We start from the raw sequence: 6000 nt of genomic DNA, 5'->3' as shown, positions 1-6000 counted from the left end.
CTTGCACCAGTGCGCGGTATCGACGCCAGACTCTCTCCCTCACTAAATCCTCTGTAGTCTTTCATAATTATCAAATGCCTTATTGTTCAGAGATTACCATTCATGGTAGATTCCTTTGTAGAGGATATTTTTGTGTACTTTATCATCACCAGTAGATTCTAAGCTTCTTGGGGCTCAAGATAAGCGTTGACATTTGTGTACCTCAACATTAATTGTATTCAACACTTGAAGAATGAATAAAGGAAGGAAGGAGAGTAGCAGATAAACTTGGGCCATTCGCTCTTATGACAGAGCCCCTACCACTGACCACATAGAAGCTCCAGTAAGCTTGAACGGTAATATTATGGTTGTTCTTGTTATTATAACATGGAACAACTCGTCTTCCCATCGGATATTGTTATTATGTGCTGCTGAGTCGATTTCAGTTCACAGGGCTCCTCTGACTTGGCACCGGAAGCTACATGGGAGCAGACTGCCACGTCTTTCCCCCGTGGAGTGGCTGGTAGGTTGAAACTTCCCATCTTTCCGTGAACAGCCAACCACTTAATCGTGGACACAACAGGACTCCTTCTTCCCACGAAAACCGCAAAACAAAACTTGAAGAGTTGACATTAAAAAAAATTGAGGTGTGGAATCTTATTTTCACAAACCCTAAATCATTACATCATTAAAGCTATACTTTCAAGCAGTGTTTACATTGTATTATATGGAGGTTCTCATTAAAAAAAATCCCACCTTTAAGATGTAGTGTGATGACAAACACGGAAAGCAAAATAACAAAGGAACGCCACCGGAATGTGTATACTTCCCTACCATTAATATACATAAATATCTACATGCTTGATACGATTGCTACAGAAAACCATATGCTTGATACAATTGTATGACATGTTACAAGAGCAGTAAGACCTCACAATAAATTGATTAAAAAAATAAAAATATATATCTAAAATGTCATTGATATGAATTACTACTTTTAGTAAACTTCTGATTTCCTCAAAAAAAATTTGCCTTCCCCAAATAAAGCATACCATTCTACTTTGATGTTCTTGTGCTCATAACCAAAGTGGTTTTGTTTTTCTAATTAAAAGGACAGTGACTTGGACAAAAATAACACTCCCCCACCCCGGGGTTTTTAATAAACACTTGATAATAAACAAATGGAATATGTATGCCATGAGGGGCGCGATCAATCATTACTTAACATTCTTTGACGTTTTCGAATGCTTGGTTTATTCACTGCAAACACACATCAAACAATCTAATCATCCTAATGTTAACTTAAACTATAATATCACTTCAAACAAATATCAGGTACAGGGGCAACACACCACATTATTATTTCACATCAGAGTCCCAATAAGCATTGCCTTCATGGGAGTACTCACGCCGGGTGGAGCTGGTGAGAGCAGGAGTTGATAGCTCCTTGGTTTCTAGCTCTCTAAAAAGTCAGTGTCTCTGCCCGGGTTTACATAGGCAGTTCAGCTGGCTCCTTGATGTCATTCTGGAAATTTCGCAGTGTTCAGCCAAGTCTTATCAGGGTTCCCCAGACTTTCTGGGGTGGCTCTGCTGACCATCTGTTGGTGTTTGGCAGTGGCCCAACATTTAAGCCAGGCCTCAATATTATACTTTCATTTGTTTTCCCAAACAGGGTGTCTTGTGTTTACATCTTGCAAGGTAGGTCAACGTCTTGCAAGGTAGTTCTATAACACATCACATCCACCCCTTGGTTCCGGGGTTGTGGTAATCAGGAATGCTTCTGGGAACCAAAACATCTTAGCAGTAATTGTTTACACGAGAACATAAGTAAAATGAGGATACGTATTACAGCAAATATATCAAAAAATAATTAAATATCCAGTGAACAACATTAGAGAAAAGATTCCAAAAACTTGTCTTACTTTGAATAAGCTGGGATCTAAACAAGCTGCCAACATTACCCCTGCATGTAGATTTATGTGGGAAAACAACATTTCCAGGCTGTTGCCCAGTCACAGCTAGAGGGTTGTGGGGTGACTTCTAACAAAGATTTAGTCCCCAGAATATGGTTAAGAATTTTAGCATCTTTGAGGTCCTTGGTCATATGTTTGACTAAAGGATCATTTCCCAAATAAAATCAACACATTATTAAAGGCAGGGATGCAACACACACAATCGCTGAAGACAAATGGGTGCATAAGCAAACGTGGTGAAGAAAGCTGATGGTGCCTGGCTATCAAAAGATACAGTGTCTTGGACAGTGCAAGATATGACAAAACAATAATTTATAAATTATCAAGGGTTAGTGAGGGAGGGGAAAAATGAGGGGCTGATGCCAGGGGCTTAGGTGGAGAGCAAATGTTTTGAGAATGATGAGGGCAATGAATGTATAAACGTGCTTTACACAGTTGATATATGTATGAATTGTGGTAAGGGTTGTATGAGCCCCTAATAAAACAATTAAAAAAAATACAGCGTCTGGGTCTTAAAGGCTTGAAAGTAAACAAGCAGCCATCTAGCTCAGAAGCAACAAAGTCAACATGGAAGAAACATACCAGCCTGTGTGATCGTGATATGTCAATGGAATCAGCTATCAGGCATCAAAGAACAAAAAATCATATCATTGTGAATGAGGGGGAGTACGAAGTGGGGACCCAAAGCTCATCTGTAGGCAACTGGACATCCCCTTACAGAAGGGTCTCAGGAGGAGACGAGCCAGTCAGTTTGCAGTATAGAACCAATGAAACAAATAACTTGCCTCTACTTCCTAAATGCTCCTCCGCCCCCGCACCACTATCATGAACCCAATTCTACTTTACAAATCCGGCTAGACCAGAGCATGTACACTGGTACAGATAAGAGTGGAAAAACAGGGAATCCAGGACAGATAAACCCCTGAGGACCAATGAGAGTAGTGATACCAGAAGGGTAAAGGGAAAGGTGGGGGTAGAAAGGGGGAACTGATCACAAGGATCTACATATAACCCTGGGGGATGGACAACAGAAAAGTGGGTGAAGGGAGATATCAGACAGTGTAAGACATGACAAGATAATAATAATTTATAAATTATCAAAGGTTCGTGAGGAAGGGGGTGGGGTGGGGAGGGAGGGGAAAAATGAGGAACTGATACCAAGGGCTCAAGTAGAAAGAAAATGTTTTGAGAATGATGATGGCAGCAAATGTACAAATGAGTGTTACAGCTCTTTTAGAATTTGTCTAGCAGGTTTTCTGGTTTTTCCAGAACCCCCCCCCCAAAAAAACAACAACAACAAATGTACAAATGTGCTTGACACAATGGATGTGTGTATGGATTGTGATAAGAGTTGTACGAGCCCCCAATAAAATAATTTTTTTAAAGATAACAGCTGGACATTGGGCCTCTATTGAAGGCTTCCCTAAACACAAGAACACTTTGTTCCAATAACCTGACAGTCTTTGATGCTCATCTTCCTGACACAATCACTGAAGACAGAATCGGTGCATAAGCAAATGTGGTGAAGAAGGTGGATGGTGCCCAGCTGTCAAAGGATACAGCATCTGGTGTCTTAAAGATCTGAGGTTAAACAAGTAGCCATCTAGCCATCTTCCAAGCAAATAAGCCCACATGGAAGAAGCACGACAGCCTGTGGTGTGGGATCATGAGGTGTCCACGGGATCAGGTATCAGGTCTCAAAAGATCCAAAACAATTATATTGATGTGAATGAGGGGGTTTGGAGTGGAGACCCAAAGCCCATCTATAGACGATTGGACATCCCCCCATAGAAGAGTTACAAAAAAGGGGCGATTCAACCAGGTTCAGTGTAGCACCTGAAAAACACACTTCCTCTCCCCCCACTACCATGACCCAGTTCTACCTTACAAATCTGGCTAGACCCAGAGTGTTGAGAAGAGCTCTCAACACATGAAATTCAGGACATAAAACCTTCAGGAACAGTAGTGGGAACAGCGATATCATGAGGGAAGTGGGGATGGTGGAAGTGGGGTAAGGGAGGGGGCAAAAGAGGGAACCTATTACAAGGTTGGATATATAGCCCACCCCGCGAGGGAGACAAATACCAGAAATGTGGGTGAAGGGAGACAATGGACAGTGTAAGACACGAAATAACAACAATAATATATAATTGATCAAGGATTCACAAGAATAAGAAGGTGGGGGAGGGAGGGGACAAAAGAGGAGCTGATACCAGGGGCTCAAGTAGAAAGACAATGGTTTGGAAATGTTGATGGCAACATATGTACAAGTGTGCTTAATAAAGTTGAATGATGGACTGTCATAAGATGTGTAAGAGCCCCTCCAATAAAATGATTAATTAAAAAAAAAAAGGCAGGGATGTGGCAGAAAGCTTTGGTTTCAACAGGGGCGGGAATTTGTGATGAATCACACAGATTAACCTGGGGAATTAGGCACCTCTCACATACCTTTGACAATGACCAGTAAACATGTAAATGGCTTCATGTTTTCTCTGCAGCACACATTCTTTCACCAACTAAGTCCTTCCTCCAGGAGCGCTGGTCCGACACCTCTGCTTCTCGTTGTAATCTGTGCTTCTGGTAAACACCGATCTGCATTTCCAGGCATGATCCTCTCACCACCACCACCACCCCCCTTTTTCCCTCCCCTGGTTGGAAACATTTTACACTTCTATCACGGAGACCTTTTCCATATCTATTTTTTAATGCAGAAAATATAAGAAGAGGAAATGACCCCTGCTCACAATCTTATTGCTCTTGGGGGACCATAGTTTGTTCTCTTTTCTTCCAACTTGTAGAAATAACTCTACATAAATGTCTTTAAAAAAAAAAAGACACTTAAGTTTCACTGTTTTCATGTTCTGCTTTGCTCCAGTAGTTAACATGACATCACAGGCATCTCCCCTGTCATCAGCTGCAGTTTTGAGCAGCACACAATAATCCCTCCTCTCAACGCCCCTCGCTTTCCTTCTCGAGGTAAAGAACTCTGGGACCTCAAGGGCTGTCCAAACCTGTTTGCATGATTCTCTGTCTCTGCCCTTTTGGAGGACAGCTCTGCTTCTCACTCATCCCCTATCGAGCGTTGGCACTGTCGGCCATGCCTGACATCAGGCTGAGCTGGCTTAGATAGAACGGGGGCTCAAGCCTTCCTTGAGTGACAGGGGCGCAAGGGGACAGGCCAAGCCAAGCTTCTCCTTTCACGTCACTCTGGCGCCTTCTTAGCTTCAGAAGGAGGCCACAGAAACAAATCTCTCAGCAATTTTTTAAAAAAGGTTTTAGGCAAGAGCTTCCTTTCCTTAAGCTAAAGTGTACCTGGAACAACGGGAAATATAAGGAGGAGTTGGGGGAGGAGGAAGAGGAGGAGGAGGAGGAGTTGGAGGAGGAGGAGGAGGAGGAGGAGGAAATAGCAGCTCCTCCCTGCTCTAGGATGGAAGGTTCTAGTAGGATGACTGTAAATGCTCAGGAGGCAATCAGGTCTAGAATCTTGATGCTGATTAGTTGAAAGGCCCTAGTTGACAGACGAAGGAGGGAGATGGACCAAGGTGAGTACTGGGATTCTGTTTAACTTCTCCGAGGTGCTAAGTCATGAGAGGTTTGGAGAGGGCAGGGAGTGAGCGAGAATGCTGAAGTGGAGTTTGATGCTTCGTTGTGTAATCTGGTTTCCTTCCTCTCACCCCCTGAACCCTTCTTTCTGACCTTGGGGCACAAACCAAACTGCTATTTACTTTATTTCCTCAAGTTGTGTACAACTCTTTGGGAGAAAGCTGAGGTTTTCCTGCTCCCTTAAAGATTTATAGCTTGTGAAACCCAAAGAGGGAGTTCTACCCAGTCCTGTAGGATCGCCATGAGTTGGAATATGGCAGTGAGGCATGTATTTATATCCCTACAGGAAAGCCCAGCGAGCAATAGCTTAACTGCTTCCAAAGAATACTGTTTTATACCAACTTGTTTAAGATTCTATGAGTATAAGACTGTTCTATACAAATGAGATGAAATAATGTATATTGTTCAACAATGCACTTGAGAAAAAACCTGAATCACATCTTGG

General features: G+C 42.5%; 1 non-coding gene across 1 annotated transcript; it reads left to right on the top strand.

Moving 5' to 3' along the window:
* Nucleotides 1–3169: 3169 nt before the first annotated feature.
* On the top strand, nt 3170–3228 carry LOC142427056 (U7 small nuclear RNA). Its single transcript, XR_012779890.1, has one exon. It is a non-coding gene; the product is annotated as a U7 small nuclear RNA (small nuclear RNA).
* The last annotated feature ends 2772 nt before the right edge of the window (nt 3229–6000 follow it).

This window comes from Tenrec ecaudatus, chromosome 14 (assembly GCF_050624435.1).
Source record: "Tenrec ecaudatus isolate mTenEca1 chromosome 14, mTenEca1.hap1, whole genome shotgun sequence".
Lineage (NCBI taxonomy): Eukaryota > Metazoa > Chordata > Mammalia > Afrosoricida > Tenrecidae > Tenrec > Tenrec ecaudatus.
The sequence above is the reverse complement of the archived record's forward strand: the minus strand, read 5'-3'. Positions and strand labels throughout refer to the sequence as shown.